We start from the raw sequence: 15,753 nt of genomic DNA on the forward strand, positions 1-15,753 counted from the left end.
TAACACCTGCTCATTGAAGAAAACTCACGTGGCAAAAAGGTGTCAAGAGGACAGTAAAAATCACCCCAAACTATGCCATCCAAATATAGTCATTTAATATATATGTTAACATTTAATCCATTCCAACTATTTTCCAGGAGAGCAGAAATATACTTATTTGTTAGGAAAAATCAGATCAGACTCCACATTACTTGTAAACTTTTTTTCCCACTTAGTATTTCATGGACATCCTTGCCTGTCAAATATAGTTTATGTAAACTCCACAAAGGATGAGCTTTTTAATTTTATTTTTTCTAGTTTTAGTGAGATATAATTGATAAATAATCATATTAGTTTAAGGTGTACAACATGATTTGATATTTGTATATACAGTATTTCAAAATGATTACCACAATAAGATTAGTTAATATTCATCACCTCACATAGTTACAGCTGCCTTTCCTAGTGATGAGATCTTTTAAAATCTACTCTCTTAGCAACTTCAAATATACAATACAGTCTTGTTAACTGTAGGCACCATGCTGTGCATTACATCTTCAGATCTTATTTATCTTATAACTGGAAGTTTGTATTGTACTTTTGACCACCTTCTCCCATGGGAAGGAATTTGTTTGTCTACCGTCACTACTCATATCCTCAGTGCCTAGAGCACTGCCTGGCACTTAGTAGGGCCTCAGTAGTTGTTGAATGCATGGATCATGAATTTTATGGCAGCTTAGCATTATACATGTTATTGTATAATAATTTACTAAGGAATCCTCTGTGGGTGGGTATTTAGGTCCTTTAAAGTTGTTTTTTTAAAAAAAAAACACTCTTGAATAAGCACCTTTATACATCGTTGTACGCTTTTCTGATTATTTCTTTGTGAAAATCTTTGAGAAAAGGGATTTCTGGGGCAAAAGTATGTACCTTTTTTTTTTATATTGATGGCAAAAAAAAATGCAAGAAAGATTATTCAAGTTTACAGCCTCACTGAAAATGAACAAGAGTGCCTATCCTTTACCCCTTCTCCAGCACTGGATAGTCTTCTTTATTCTTATGAATATGCAATGAAAAAAAAAAAGAAAAAAAAACTCTTTAAGTTTACATTGCTGTACTTATAAGGTTGAATGCATTTTGATTAGTTTAATAGTTCTATTTTTTTTCTGAACTGTTTATTCATTGTACATTCCTTTATGAAGATTATCTTGTATTGAATTTTAAGAGCTTATCATATGTTAACGACATTAACGGTTTTCTCTGTTAATAGTTTATCTTTTAACTTTTTTTTGGTATTTTGTCATGTACATAGTTACTTTGTTTTTTCTTTTTTTTTTTTTTTTTGCGGTACGCGGGCCCCTCACTGTTGTGGCCTTTCCCGTTCTGGAGCACAGGCTCCGGACGCGCAGGCTCAGCGGCCATGGCTCACGGGCCCAGCTGCTCTGCATCATGTGGGATCCTCCCGGACCGGGGCACGAACCCATGTCCCCTGCATCGGCAGGCGGACTCTCAACCACTGCGCCACCAGGGAAGCCCCATGGTTATGTTTTATAAAGTATAGTCTTTCAGTTTCTTTCTTAAAATTTCTGGTTTAGTGTCATATTTCTCGTGTCAAGATAATGATAATTTTTCACTTATATTTTCTTCTTCTAGTACTTTTAGGCTTCACTTTAAACAGTTACTTGTGTAATTCCGGTGGGATTTATCTTGTTATGGATGTGAGGTAGGGGTCTAATTTTATTTTTTCTCAATTATCTAACTGACATGATAACCATATATTTTATAATCTATTCATCCCTCACTGGTTTGAGGTGTTTCTTTTATGTGCTAAATTTACATATATAGTTGAGTCAGTCTCTGGACTGGAGTCAGTATCTCCCTCCCCTTTTCTCTACCTTTCCTCTCTATTTTGGTCTGTTTTGGCCCCTAGTATCAAACTCCTTTATTGCAATTAATAAAAATTGTCCTCATAACTGTCCTATCACTGCTCTTTCCTCTATTTTGGGGGGGCTATATTCATGCTTATTTTTCCATTTAAACCAATGAGTGCATCATTGAATAAAGTAAATGTGTTGGGATATTTATTGGTATCACATTAATTTTATAAATTTATATTGAGAGAATTGACATCTTTTGTATACTGACTTGTTTAAGCTTAGTTTTTTTCTCCACTTATTGGTTTTTCTTTTATGTGCTGGGGAGAGTTTTCTTAAATAAATCCTGTGCATTTTAATGATTTATTCCTAGATGATTTATATTTTATGAAGATATTGTGAATGGGGTCCTTTCTAAAATTATATGTTCTTACTTATGACTGTTAGCACATGTAAGGTGGAAGCTGTTGATTTTGAAACTGACCATCAGTCTGAATTATTTTATTTTAAATAGTTTTTCAGTTAATTTTCATCTCTGTAGGTTTTTAAATTATACATCATAAAGCAAAGTATTTTTAAACAAGGTTTTCATTTAATTAGACTTGACCAGGTATATTTTGGTTATACTACTTTTTTCAGTGAGGTTTGTTTATTTTTATGTGCTGAAGTTTTGTGGACTCGGGTTCCAACTTACTACTTCTAAGGTTTCACATAGCCCTTACATAATAACCAAGATATTGCTCTTTTTTTTCCTTTTTGCTAGAGTTAGGGGTCCGAATTTAGACCAGCTGGGATTTAATGAATTGTTCTGTAAAATCTACTCATTATCAAATTGGCATTCATGCCTTAGATCAGCACTGAGGGAAATAAAGTGTGAGCCATAAGCACTAGACACATATGTACTTTTAAATATTCTCTAGCTACATTGTAAAAATAAATAAATAGGTGAAATTCATTTTAATAATATATTTTCTTTAACTTAATATATCCAGAATACAATTTCATCATGTTACTGATACAAAAATTAATAATGAAATAGTTTGCATTCTTCTCTTTTTGTACTGTTTTCTAAATCTGCTGTATATTTTATATTTACAATACATCTCAATTTACACTAGTCCCATTTCACATGCTCAGTTGACACATGTGGCTAGCGGCTGCTTACTGGACAGCACATCTGTAGATTATACCTCTAGCTTGGACTTACATGTAAGGATTTACTAGAGTTTTTTAGAATATAACATTTTATAATGGAAATGAGGCTCAAAGTCAGCTTATTAAAAGTACATGTGTAGATATACTTCTCTCTTAAGTAGAGATTTAAGCCTTTAACTTACTTCTTTCCAACAGAAGACCTTCTCCAGTGTCCTCATAAAACCTCACAAAATGTGTTAGTGCTTAGATAATACTGCTTTTGACACAGCCCTCGTGGCAATTTAGAGGTTTTATATAAGTTCATTGTGGCATCTTTTGGTGCCTGTTGTTTTGGTCCAGTTGTTTTTTAAATAGATTTGATAAAACCATTCTGCCCTACCTTCCTATTAGTTTTCATTTAAATGTTAACATAAAATGTGTGTACATAGGATAGTAACTTCGGGTACTATGCTTTTATATACATCATTGCCATCAATTTTGTTAATCTAAGAGGACTAAAGAACTTGGCTTCATGGGTCATTTACACATTGAATTAACTTGGCAAAGGGAAGTGGTTGTTTTGAATTGAGCCTCTTTGTTGTTTTGCTTAAGCCATCTTTGAAGATGACTTATCTTGATCCATTTGGGGTTGTACTTCATGGGACTGGGTTAGTCAGGTGACAGTTTAGGCAGAGACTGTTGCTAAGAAAGCCAAAGGCAATCTAGGCTCTGGACCAGGAAACCAGTTCAGTGGGCCAGACCTAATTATAATACAAGATTGGCCTTCATGAGTGAAGCAAGCAAACTGGTTTGCAGGGGTGAATCAGAAAGATGGTTTGTTCTGACACCAGTTTAGAATAGTTGAGCTTCTGTAATTGGTTTAGGTCACTGTGTCTAACTCTGGTCTTAAAGTAAAGCCAACTTGGTTTAGAAGAAATCTCCTTCTAGCATCTGAAGCCCATCTTTTCCCCTTTTCCCTCCCTCACCCCCATGTAGAGTTAGCCCTGCCCCAGCCCTGAAAACCTTAGCAGTAGGAGACTCTTAAGGAGCTATGACTTAGCAGTTTAAGGATTGTGACTTGAACCACCCTGTCACCACTTCCTTGACTCTGAGTGCTTGTTACAGCAACTTAGAGCTCCGGAACTGGGGGCCCTGCCTTGCTCTGAGAGAAGAGACCCTGGTCCCTGATGCTAGCTTGGACTCCAGGGCTCTGCACTTGTGAGGAGTTTCAGTGCCAAACCAGGCTGCCAAGGGCTCTGAATAGCATTTGCTTTCACTTTCCCCATTGTTGCCCTTGGCCAGCTCCTGTGGACACGCCCGTTGCCCCATGTCGGAGTTCTTTGGTTCTGAGTGCACCATTTTGGTTCTGAGTCCATGTCCATTTTTCCTGGATCCCTTGCTCTGCTGCCGTATTGTCATCCTGATGGCTGTGACTAGTTGACCCTTTCCAGCCCCTTCTCATCTGTCTCACTCTACTTTTAAAATCAGACCATGTCCTATCCCTGACCAAAGAAATGAAACAGATCTCTCTCTATAGATTTTACCCAAATTTGATGTGCCGTTTTATACCTTAAGCTTAAGTTGGATTCAGTCCACCATTAATGCCAGAATGGTGTGATGAATGTTCTCAAGTGGACTCACTCGACTTTCATAACTTTTTTTCCCCCACATTTGTGAGTCAGGGTTAGAGAAACGACGTGAGGAAGAATGACTCTGCCATCTTTAATGCAGAGTGTGTCCACTGTGGTCAGGGCAGTGGAAGGCTTATGTGATGTGGATAGTTTTATAGTCATGTGTACATCAGTGGTGTTCAACCCTGGCTACACAGTGAATCAAATGAGAATTGTCTAAACAGTACTGGTGCCTGGACCCATCTCAGACCAATGGAATCAGTCAATCTGGCCCATTGGGCATATGGACCAAGCATTGACATTGTATCTTCCAGGTAATTCTGATGTGCAGTAGTGTGGAAAAACACTGGTGTAGATCCTTGAATTTCCTTGTTTGCAGAGAGGAGGAATAGATTGTATAAAGTCATGTAGATTGCCAGCCAAGAAACCAAGAGTGTATGGATATTTTTTTGGTAGATTTTTTGTCTATTGCCCAGTTATTTAATGGGTCTAATTACACTTCTCTAAATTTCCCCTCAAAAATGATAAAGTTCATCCGATGATACTCAGTTATTCGGTTTTGAAGACTAAAATTCTGAATTAAACATTCAGTTCAGTACAACCAATGAAGAGTAAACACATTCAGTTTATTTTTAGCTGGTGCTATATCTACTCTGGGAGTTTGATGAATATGAGCCTCTCTGCAGTGTCATTTCTAGTTTTTGCTAACCTACTTACTTTTGTAATTAATCTCTTTACACATCCTATATTTGTAGCCTACATATGTGTAGTTATTTGCACCTGGAAGAAATACCTTAACAACTTGGTAAAAGTCTCTGAAACTTCTGTGGCTACGTTATTTTCAAGGGGTTTGTTTTCTTTAGTTTACAGTTATTAATTTATCTCATCATGATGTTGATAGGTCTTTTACAGGTTAATGTACAGAAAACAAAAACTTACCATGAGCCCCAAATTAGCCAGTGTGATTTCTCTGTGGCTTCATGGATAGGTGCTGGGTCTGCTTCAGGATGTGATGATTATTTCAAACTTTGAGGAGTAGAAAACAAGCTCCACGGTGCTTTAGATCAAGTGTATTGTGTCCAACCTTTGTGGGATTGTTTTTTTATTTTATATTCTTTTCTATCTTTATTGTTCCTGCATTTAGACTTTACTTTTTTAGGTGATAATGTTACTTGTACTCTACAGATGGAAATCTTTTTTAGAAAGCCAGGATTTGATTGCGGGAGGACGTTGGAGTTCTGAATCACTGGCTTAGTTGAGCCCCAGATGGCAGCTTATTCATGTGTTTTTGTTTAAAGCTCAGTGAAAGAATCATTACATGAGTTGGCCTTTTGTTGACTTCCAAGTGAATATAATTAGCAAAGAAGGAAGAAGGCCCTCTTAATTTCCCCAGGTACCCAGCTGAATCTCCCTTGATCTTATTAAGTGACTTTCTCTGTGGAATTTATCCTTATGGTTGGTGAGTGAACTACGTTTCTATGGTTTAATTTTAACTAAGTCTGAATATGTACCAAGGTCTTCAGTCTGAATTAATAGTTTTCTTTATAAGATTTCAGACATTCTTCCATATACTCAGCTGGAATTGTCTTTTTTTTTTAATTCTACTGATTCAAGCTAATAGAATCACCATCTTTACTGTTTATACTTCATGTGTCTTTAGTCTATTTGGTACCAGACTATATGATATAGTAGCCACTTAAAGAGTAGAGTACATTTGTTGTGTGACACAGTAACAAAACTTGAGACTAACTCACTTAATGCTGTCCCACTTTCCTCAGTATCTTAAGCTACTGCCCTGTAAATAATTGACTGGAGAGAAAATGAAATAAGGCACTTGGGACTACCAATAGGCCTGGAGTGATATCTGACTTCTGAGTCTTCTGAGCTGTGTGGCCTCCGGCAAGTCACATAACCTCTCCAAGACTCCTGTTTTCCTTTTCCAAAATAGTAATAATATCTACCCATAAGTCATCTGCCTGTTGACTAGAGAGTAGACCAAGACTGGAATCTTCTGAGGAGCTTTAAACTAGCTTATCCTTGGGTTTCGCCCCTAGAGATTCTGATTTCATCTTGGGGGTAGAAGTTGAAACAAAGAAAGATGATAGTGACTTGGACTACTGGGTATCAATGGAGGTGATTAGATGTGGTCAGATTCAGGATATATCAATAGTTTGAAGGTAGATCTAATAGATTTACTGATGGATAGGATGTGGAGTGTTAAAGACGTGGAAAATGACTAAAGTTTTGGGCCCTGAGCCCAAAACAATGGCACCATTTACTAAGATGGGAAACACTGGGACAAAGGACTGAAAACCCCCTTGCATCTTAGAAAAGAGTGAGAAGATCCATATGTGCCAAAATATGTACGTTTACGTACACTTTTTTTATTCTTTTGGAAAGAGTATTGCATTTATCCTAAATTCTATCTACTTCTTCCATCTTCCTTTCTCTTGGTATTCTTTAGAAATTCAGTAAACATAACTATTAGTGTCTTAACCTGTTCCTCATTTCTATGGATTTTAGACAGCTAAGAACTGTATGGATTAATGTTTGGGATTGATCATTCTATTGCTGGGACTTTTCACTCCATCATCAGAGTTGATGATAACAGTCTTTATGTCATCATTGTGTTCTTTTGACTCTTGAGGTGCTCCACCCTGCAGGGACATCTTTCAGAGGGGAAAATTAAAGCACTTGCTATAAAGTAGATGCTAAGCAAATGTTACTTGAATTTGCATCTGGTGTGTGACTGGGAATAAGATCAAGCTGTTCAGATTTTAGAAGCTGAGCTTCTAACATGCTGGTGTGGTCTTGAAATCTCTGGAGTTTTCTTATTATCATGTCCAGACCCATTGCACGTTGCTCAGCAGTGGCCACAGATACCCCAGCAGATCTAAGGGGCTGATTTCATGTTTGTGGTTAGTGGTGGTAGCATGTGGTGGCACAAGCATTGCATTATGAGGCTCTTCGTGCACTGGGTGGTTTTTATTTACGGTGTCAGAAGTTTCTTGAAGCAGCTGTGCAATCCGTCCTCTCATCGTTCTTGTTCTACCTGTGAATTGGGTAGGGCTGATGGCAGTTGCACGCATGTGTAGGTGTCATTGCTTTCATGTCAACCAGCGCTGTGCTGGGTCTTTGAAGTCTTTACAGCCCACCCGCTGTCATTCACACATCCTGGTATAATCTGCTGAGTGGAGGCTTCGGTCTCCTTTTTGAGCCACATCCTGACAAACTGAAGGTAGCTGTGCCTTCCTTGCTTTTTTGCCAGTGACTCCTGTTTCTCTGAGCCTGTCTTGCCTAACCAGTCTTGGTGGGTTCTTTAATACTGCCCCACGGTGCTTATGACACACGAGCCACCCCAGAGCTACGCCTGCTCTCAGGGTCTTGTTGGGGCATGGTGGAGTTCTCCAGTGCTCCTTTAGGGGTGTCCTATTTTTCTAGCCAGGTTCCTGGACTTGTTGGATACTTCACATGCCAGATTGTGACACTGCTTGTCATCAATAGGCAGAGGAAAGTGTCACCTCTTTCCTGATCCTGGGTAGTGTCTGGTTCTATAGAGTAAAAAGCTGTTCTTGCTCGCTCGTGAGTGATTCATGTTGCTGTGTGTGCTGCACTGACTTCTCCAAAACCACAACTTAGCAGGTAGGCTTTAGTTTCTTCACTGAGTGTTTCTGACACTTGAGACAATGTTTTTAAAAAGGTGAATTTTTTTTTCTCTCTTGCAAAATCACAATGGAGATAAGCAGGTGGCCCATCAAACTCCACTGACTCATTCTGAGAACAGTACAGCAACAAAACGATTTTATTTGGATGCTTCTGCTTCTTTTGATAAAAGGAGGACTAGTCTTGGAACCAGTCGTTTTTATGTTATAAAATGCATCAATAGCTCTAAAAATAAAAGTTGTAATAATTCAGGTAACTGCACAGTTGTTTACTATTATTTTTTCCAGTATGTTTCAAGAGCTGGCTTATTCAGAAATATAATTCAGTTATATCTTCCTATGAATGCGTTGCTAGTAAAGTTAGTGGAGTTACCTACCCTGCAAGCATTTTTATCCACTAATTCAATAATTCTTTTTTTTCCATATACAAAGTGACTAAAGCTTGCTTGTGCCTTGGCACTATATTAGTGGTTCTCTGATGACCTCATAACTGTCTTTAAAAAAAAATCTTTCTAGGAAGATGGCATCATGGAACTCTAGACTTGGAGGGAACTGTGTACGCAGTCCCCAGTACAGCCCTCTCCAATTGGTTATCCAGCTCCTGATCTAGTTCTGTGACGGAAATCACACCCCTTGTAAAACAGCCCTTTCCATTCTCACACGGATCTAATTCTTAGCAAGTTCTTTCTTGCTAAGAAAGCAATAAAGGTGGAGGCTTCCCTGGTGATGCAGTGGTTGAGAGTCCGCCTGCCGATGCAGGGGACACAGGTTCGTGCCCCGGTCCGGGAGGATCCCACATGCTGCGGAGTGGCTGGCCCCATGAGCCATGGCCGCTGAGCCTGCGCGTCCAGAGCCTGTGCTCTGCAGCAGGAGAGGCCACAACAGTGAGAGGCCCACGTACTGCAAAAAAAAAAAAAAAAAAAGCAATAAAGGTGGTAAAACCATTTGTTTTCTACACGTCTTGCTGGGCCAAATGTCCCCATATTATATTTGCACAGTTGATTTTTATAGGCCTAGTATAGGATCTTCAATTTATTCAACCTCTCAAAACCTCCCTGAATTGATTCGTTCATGTCATCTGCACATTTATTAACCGTGCCATGTATGTCCTTATCTTATTCTATCATTGGGACCCAGGCAGTCTGGCTCCAGATCGCTCAGGAAGTTATGCATCTACTTTAACTATCCAGGGATCCCTTGGATCATAACAGAGCCTCATGAGACTCAGTCTTTGGGGTCTCTCACTCTGCCTGGTATTACCCTGGTTTGTTCTCTGTATATCTACTCCATTCTTTTCATACCTTCACCATACACGTGGCTTCACTGGGGGGTGCCGCGACCTGCCTCCAGCCTAACTCTCCAGGCTTAGTCTGGTCCCTGCTCAGTGCCGAGTCTGCCTGCTTGCGTCTCTGGGCCACAAGTCCACTTTCTCAGAAAGAAGTCCAGTTGGCCCTGCTGGTCAGGTGCATCTGTTGATCATGACTCCCAGGGCCAGGGAACTAGGCCAGGAGAGGGGAGGAGGGGCAGGAGCCAAGGGTGACCCAGACTAGACTGCTTCAGAAGGGCTTGTAGGAAGGGGGGAACCAAAGGAAAGCTCCAGTATGAGTCCCCTTGTGGATGTTTGTCAACCAGTTGTGAATCCACATTGTTACCTAATCATGGGATCCAGTGTCTCCGTTTTTTAAGAACAAGGTGAGTCTAACCTTGTTGAAGTTCAAAATGCTAAGGATTTGGCCAATAACATTATTGTTCAGGTTTAGGTTAATGTAAAGGACCTTTTTTATAGGGGAAAAATTCCTTTTACTCTCTTGGGTATGAGAAACACCACTTTAAAAACAATGAAGCCCTACTCAATGTTAACTGAATTCTCAATACAAAAGGGAAATGTTCCTTTTAACTTTTGAATTATTTTCAGAAATTAACCTTAAATCCTTTAGAAGCTGTCGATCTCATTATATAAATATGTGAACTCTGAAAGCGTGTCTCTAGACTGCCCTTTTCATGAACAGTAGTTTATAATGTACAGGATCCATCTACTTTCCTTTTTAGAACATTGGGACTTTTCTCATTCACCATGGTTCTTCTGTGGTTAGTGACAGTTCGCTTAATTTTTCTGCAAGTTCTCATGGTTCTATAGATTTTTAAATGCTATATATGTGTGTATACACACATACACACACACGCTACAAGATATGAATCTATTTAGAACATCTAGGTGCTACCTTGTCTTTTTTCTTTTTAAAATAATTCCCTACCTTCTCTTTTGCTTTAGTTCCTCCAGCTATTTGTTCCAGCCTTCCTAGTTTTAGGATGATTATCCTTGATGGAGAATTAAGTGAAGCCGGAGAAGTAGGGGTTGAGGAGTTCTGCTTTTTATTGTCCATTAACATTACACCATCTATTGCAGGCAGCAGACCTATCCCATCAATTCCTTGTATTCCAAATGGAAGGAAGAAAACACTTTTGTAATCTCTAACATTTTTTAAAACACCTTTCCTCCATTTTCAGATGTCTGTACATCTGTTATTATTCACTATTAAACATGTAAGCCTATTCCCAACCTTTCCCATGATCTTTTTATCTGCTTTTCCTTGTTCAAGGACTTCTTGTGCTGCAACAATGGTCTCTTTGACCACACTTCCTTTTACCCCTAGACAGGACCTTTCACAATTAGTCAGCATGTTACTTCAGACAGCCTTCCGGACTTCTTTCTGCCCCTTTTGGGTCTTGATGCTAACTTGAAATACATCCTCTTGAAATCTAGAACACATGTCTGGCTTAGCCTAGTATTTCCCTCTTTGACTGCCAAAAGCTCTTTGGTACAGTTATGTTTTCTACTAGCTTTATCACTTCTGCGTTGATTAGAATCCAGTCCATAGTTAGCAGTTCCTCATCTTGTTTCCTGTACCTTCTCAAGAGATGAATTTGCTGCCAAGACAAGTCAATGATGCTTTTAGCTAATTGAGCCTTCTAGGAGATGCCTGATGGATGTCTGGTGGTCGAAACCCCTCACTGCTAGTGCAGTCTGTTTCTATGCCAATGTTTTATCTATATTGGGAACATACCACTTACTTCTGCTGACTGACCAAAGAATCTATGGGATATCCCCAAGGGGATGTCATTATATTCCTTTTATCTTTCATTGTTCTTCTTCCTTTTCCTGTTAAGCATGATTTGGCATTCATAAGTGTTTTCTTTATTATTTGCAGTAACTCAGCATGCCCGAGATGATTATTTTTCTAGGTTAGCATCCAAAGCTGGCAGCAGAAGAAATTGAGTGCTTACAGTGTGTGAGGCCCAACACTAGGCATGCATAGGTTTCCACTGTAATACTGCTTAAGGCCAGCCTTTCCTCTGAATGTCAGGAATACTTTTTTCAGTGCCTACCACTTAGAATTTGTAGTGCTACTTTTGGAGCTTGTTGCAGTTCAGCATGAGTGCAGGAAGTGTTAAGCCATTATTTTTTTTCCTCTTTTAGACAAGGAATAATGTTGATATGTTTTTACACTTGTTTATTTTTAGATCAGTTCCCACAAAGACACAGAAAAATATCACTTACCATGTATGGTAATGACAGGTCCTGATAGGAAGATATATTAGTGAGTATCAGGATAGGGACAAGATTATAAAGTTCTGGGAATTTTTGGATACCTTATGTTAAAATAGAAAATTTAGTAAACATTTATTGCATTCAAGGGACTTCCCTGAAGTGTTATTTATGTTACTTCTCCATATTAGAGTAGTACCTGTTAGATACACACATGTGCCCTTATGCCTGTCCTGTTCTCAGTGCATAAGTCAGTTGCTATATACCTAAGTATATAGGTCAAAAGATTAATATTGGAGTGTTCAAAAGACCACTGTATATTCAAAACTTTTGTAGGTGGCACCTCAAGAAAGGATGGTCAGGGAGACTGCTTAGACATGTAATAGCATCTACAATGCCATGAAGTAGGGGAAAGGCATGGCTGGAAAAACTGCGTTGAGCTGGAATAGGGCCAGTAGAGGAGAAATGGGGTCATAGGGAGAGGTCAGGTCAAGCTTAGCTGTTGAATGAATAAATGCATCCAGTAGTGTTAAAGCTTTAGAACTGAGTTGGACTTTATCGATTTCCAAATATTATCCTGGCTCTGGTACTCACTGGCCCTTTGACCATCAGCAGTTCTCCACATGAGAAGCAAGTTTCCTCATCTTCATCATTTTGAGAAGAATTCCTGGGGGTGGGGTGGAGTGAACTCTTTTGTAAGATGAAGAACAATTTTTTTGAAGCAGACAACCATGTTTTACATCATCAGGGTAACTGGATATTTTTTGTTATAACTTAAATGGGCTTGAGGGTAATGAGCTAGCGTCACAGTTGCATGAACAAGAAGGTAAAGGAGAGGAAGCTGGGAATGTGGGAAGTTTTTTGGCTGTTGTACAAGTTCCTTAGGATGGAAACCCCTAGATATCCCAGAACATGCTGGACTCAGGGCTTGGATAAGGCACCTGTTAACATCAGAGGAGATCTTAGCAAGTAGGGCCTGTTGGGGAGGGTTCCAGGCAGCCTCATGATATTTTGGGGGGCAGGGTAATTGCATTCCAGGTGGTTCCAGGTCATTGTTCCATGCAGAGCAGAAAAGCCAGCTAGTGACTGGGGGACAGAGAACAGGATTCGGCTCCTTGAAGAAGAAGAGAGGCCCGATCCAGGTCCAGTGTCAATGCCTACCTACATTAATTAGATGTGCGGTGGGACAGGACTTGGCTTCCAGCAGAGGACTGAAATGCCTCTGCTTAAATTCCACACTATGGAAGCTGAGCATAATCTTTATAAGTAGGTAGAGTAGTTCCCAGAATCAAATGAAAAGCTTTTACAGGAAGGTCAAGGAGCATACAAGGCAACTGGACTAATGGACAGTTACTTTCGGATGCCACAGAATCTGTCTTATCTATGCTTATTAGCCTTTTCATATGTCTAGACTGTAAGTTGTCTGTGATTAACTTAGCATGGCTCATGTGCCCACCTTTAAGTCAAAAAGGGGAATGGGGGCTTCCCTGGTGGTGCAGTGGTTGAGAGTCCGCCTGCCGATGCAGGGGACACGGGTTCGTGCCCCGGTCCGGGAAGATCCCACGTGCCGTGGAGCGGCTGGGCCCATGAGCCATGGCTGCTGGGCCTGCGCGTCCGGGGCCTGTGCTCTGCAACTGGAGAGGCCGCAGCAGTGAGGGGCCCGCGTGCCGCAAAAAAAAGGGGGGGGGGAATGGTATTTTGATGGACCAGTCCCTCAAGACTGCCTACAGTTGGGGGAGGGGAGTTCTCCAAGGAAAACCAAAGACTCTTTTCAGGAGAAGCAGATGCTGAGCTGGAATGAACAACAGATGTTCACTGCATAGAGCCTGAATCAATATTCGGTACAGGGAAGGTGTATTGATGCAATTGAAAATTTCATTTCCCCTCTGGCTATTGCAGTCATGGTCTAGAAATTGAGATGCATTGCTGAATAGTTTCTATTTAATTTCCGTGCTTTTAAAGGTGTTTATTTCTTCAGTGCCATATTTGAAACTGTAGTATGTAAGTCTTAACCTTTAAAGGAACGAGTTCATTGTTTCCAGAGTGGTGGTTCCTTCCTTTTGTTCCCTCTCTGTCTGAACAGCTGCTGTCAGGCTCACAATTGAACGTTTGAAATGACCGTTCTGCTCCAACAATGCAGAACATGGGATTTCAAATCTCTTTTGTAGCTCTAGTAACTGCTTCTGTATTTCTAATTAAATAAACAATATATATGGTAACCACTAAAAGCAAAATAAATAAAATACAAATGTCTAAATTATTCAGCCAAAGATTGTCTTGCTTCAGAAACTTGAACCAAAAAAATATATAAGTTGAGGACTTTTAATTTATTATTATTTTTCACAGGGAACAAAATTAAAACCTATTAAACCTTGGAAAGGATCATGGGTAATGCTCATAATTTCCTACTAACTAGCACCTAACTTTAATCACACCTAAGTTCTGCAGTTGTGCCCCTGAAGTCTCTGGCTAGTTTTCCAGTTAATATTCTTTTATTAGACTGTTGTCTAAAGACTTCATTCTAGCTCAAGAAATGCAGCAATTAATATAGTCTCTTTAGTGTCAGAAGCCGTTGAGTAAAAGGATATATAGTTGGATTCTCCTGAATATGTTTAGGATATAATGTAGATGTTATGATTCCAATTACAGCCTCACTTATAATTGTGATAAAGTCGAGTCTGCAAAAGCATAATGGTTCAAAACCATATTACCATGCAACAGAATGATTTTGTGTCTTGTTCTCTTCTCCCTCCTACCTACCCACCCCTGCTTCTGTTACATAACCCCATACAGATGACAATTTTAGGAAAACATGTACTTGCTAAATATTAATTTATAAAATTGTAGGGTAAAATTTATTTTACTGTCTAGATTTATTCACTGGTCACAGCTTTAAATAATATGCAAAAAAAATTTTTAATGTTAGTACCTAGCTCAGTATGACCCTAAGACTTTTTTTTTTTTTTTTTTTTGCGGTACGCGGGCCTCTCACTGTTGTGGCCTCTCCCGTTGTGGAGCACAGGCTCCGGAAGCGCAGGCCCAGTGGCCACGGCTCACGGGCCCAGCCTCTCCACGGCATGTGGGATCTTCCCGGACCAGGGCACGAACCCGTGTCCCCTGCATCGGCAGGTGGACTCTCAACCACTGTGCCACCAGGGAAGCCCTCAGGTTTCTTTTTGTTTCTCCCAATCTGGCCATGCCCCTTCTTGTTTTTTTTTTTTTTTTTTTTTGCGGTATGTGGGCCTCTCACTGTTGTGGCCTCTCCCGTTGCGGAGCACAGGCTCCGGATGCGCAGGCCCAGCGGCCCTGGCTCACGGGCCCAGCCGCTCCGCGGCATATGGGATCCTCCCAGACCGGGGCACGAACCCGTATTCCCCTGCATCGGCAGGCGGACTCTTAACCACTGCGCCACCAGGGAGGCCCGCCCCTTCTTGTTTGATGGCTCCCCCTGTTCACTCTCATGGGTCTTCATGTTCCTGGAAATGCCAAGCTCATTCCTGCCACCTTGGCTTTTCTCCTGCTGTTCCCCAGTTGTGTTTACACTGTCCTTTATCTTTTCTCATTGAGGGCTCAGCTCAGCTTCTCAGTACCTCTCTTACCACTCAATAGAAAGCTGCAATAGCAGTAATGATAACAGCAACAACAGTGAGAACAGCTAACGTTTACTGAGCTCTTACTGAATGCCAGGCATTGCTCTCTACATGTATTAACTACCAGGTCCTTCACAACCCCCCTTTGAGGTAGGTATTATTATCAACTCCATTATATAGATGCTGAAACTGAGGCACAGAGAATTCTACCAATCATTTTATCAACCACCTGTTTTACGTCATCATACTTATCATGGTCTGTAATTATCTTGCTTTCTTCTGGAAAATAAGTTCCTGAGAGAAGGGAACCTTATCTTATTTTAAGCTGTTCCTGCA

At 40.1% G+C, this 15,753-nt stretch overlaps 1 protein-coding gene across 3 annotated transcripts in view; it reads left to right on the forward strand.

Annotated features, from left to right (window-relative positions):
• The window catches only part of ATP8A1 (ATPase phospholipid transporting 8A1), a 238,334-nt gene that overhangs the window by 8,172 nt on the left and 214,409 nt on the right, over positions 1-15,753 (forward strand). The window lies entirely within an intron of this gene.

This window comes from Mesoplodon densirostris, chromosome 1 (genome assembly GCF_025265405.1).
Source record: "Mesoplodon densirostris isolate mMesDen1 chromosome 1, mMesDen1 primary haplotype, whole genome shotgun sequence".
In the NCBI taxonomy this organism is placed as follows: Eukaryota; Metazoa; Chordata; class Mammalia; order Artiodactyla; family Ziphiidae; genus Mesoplodon; species Mesoplodon densirostris.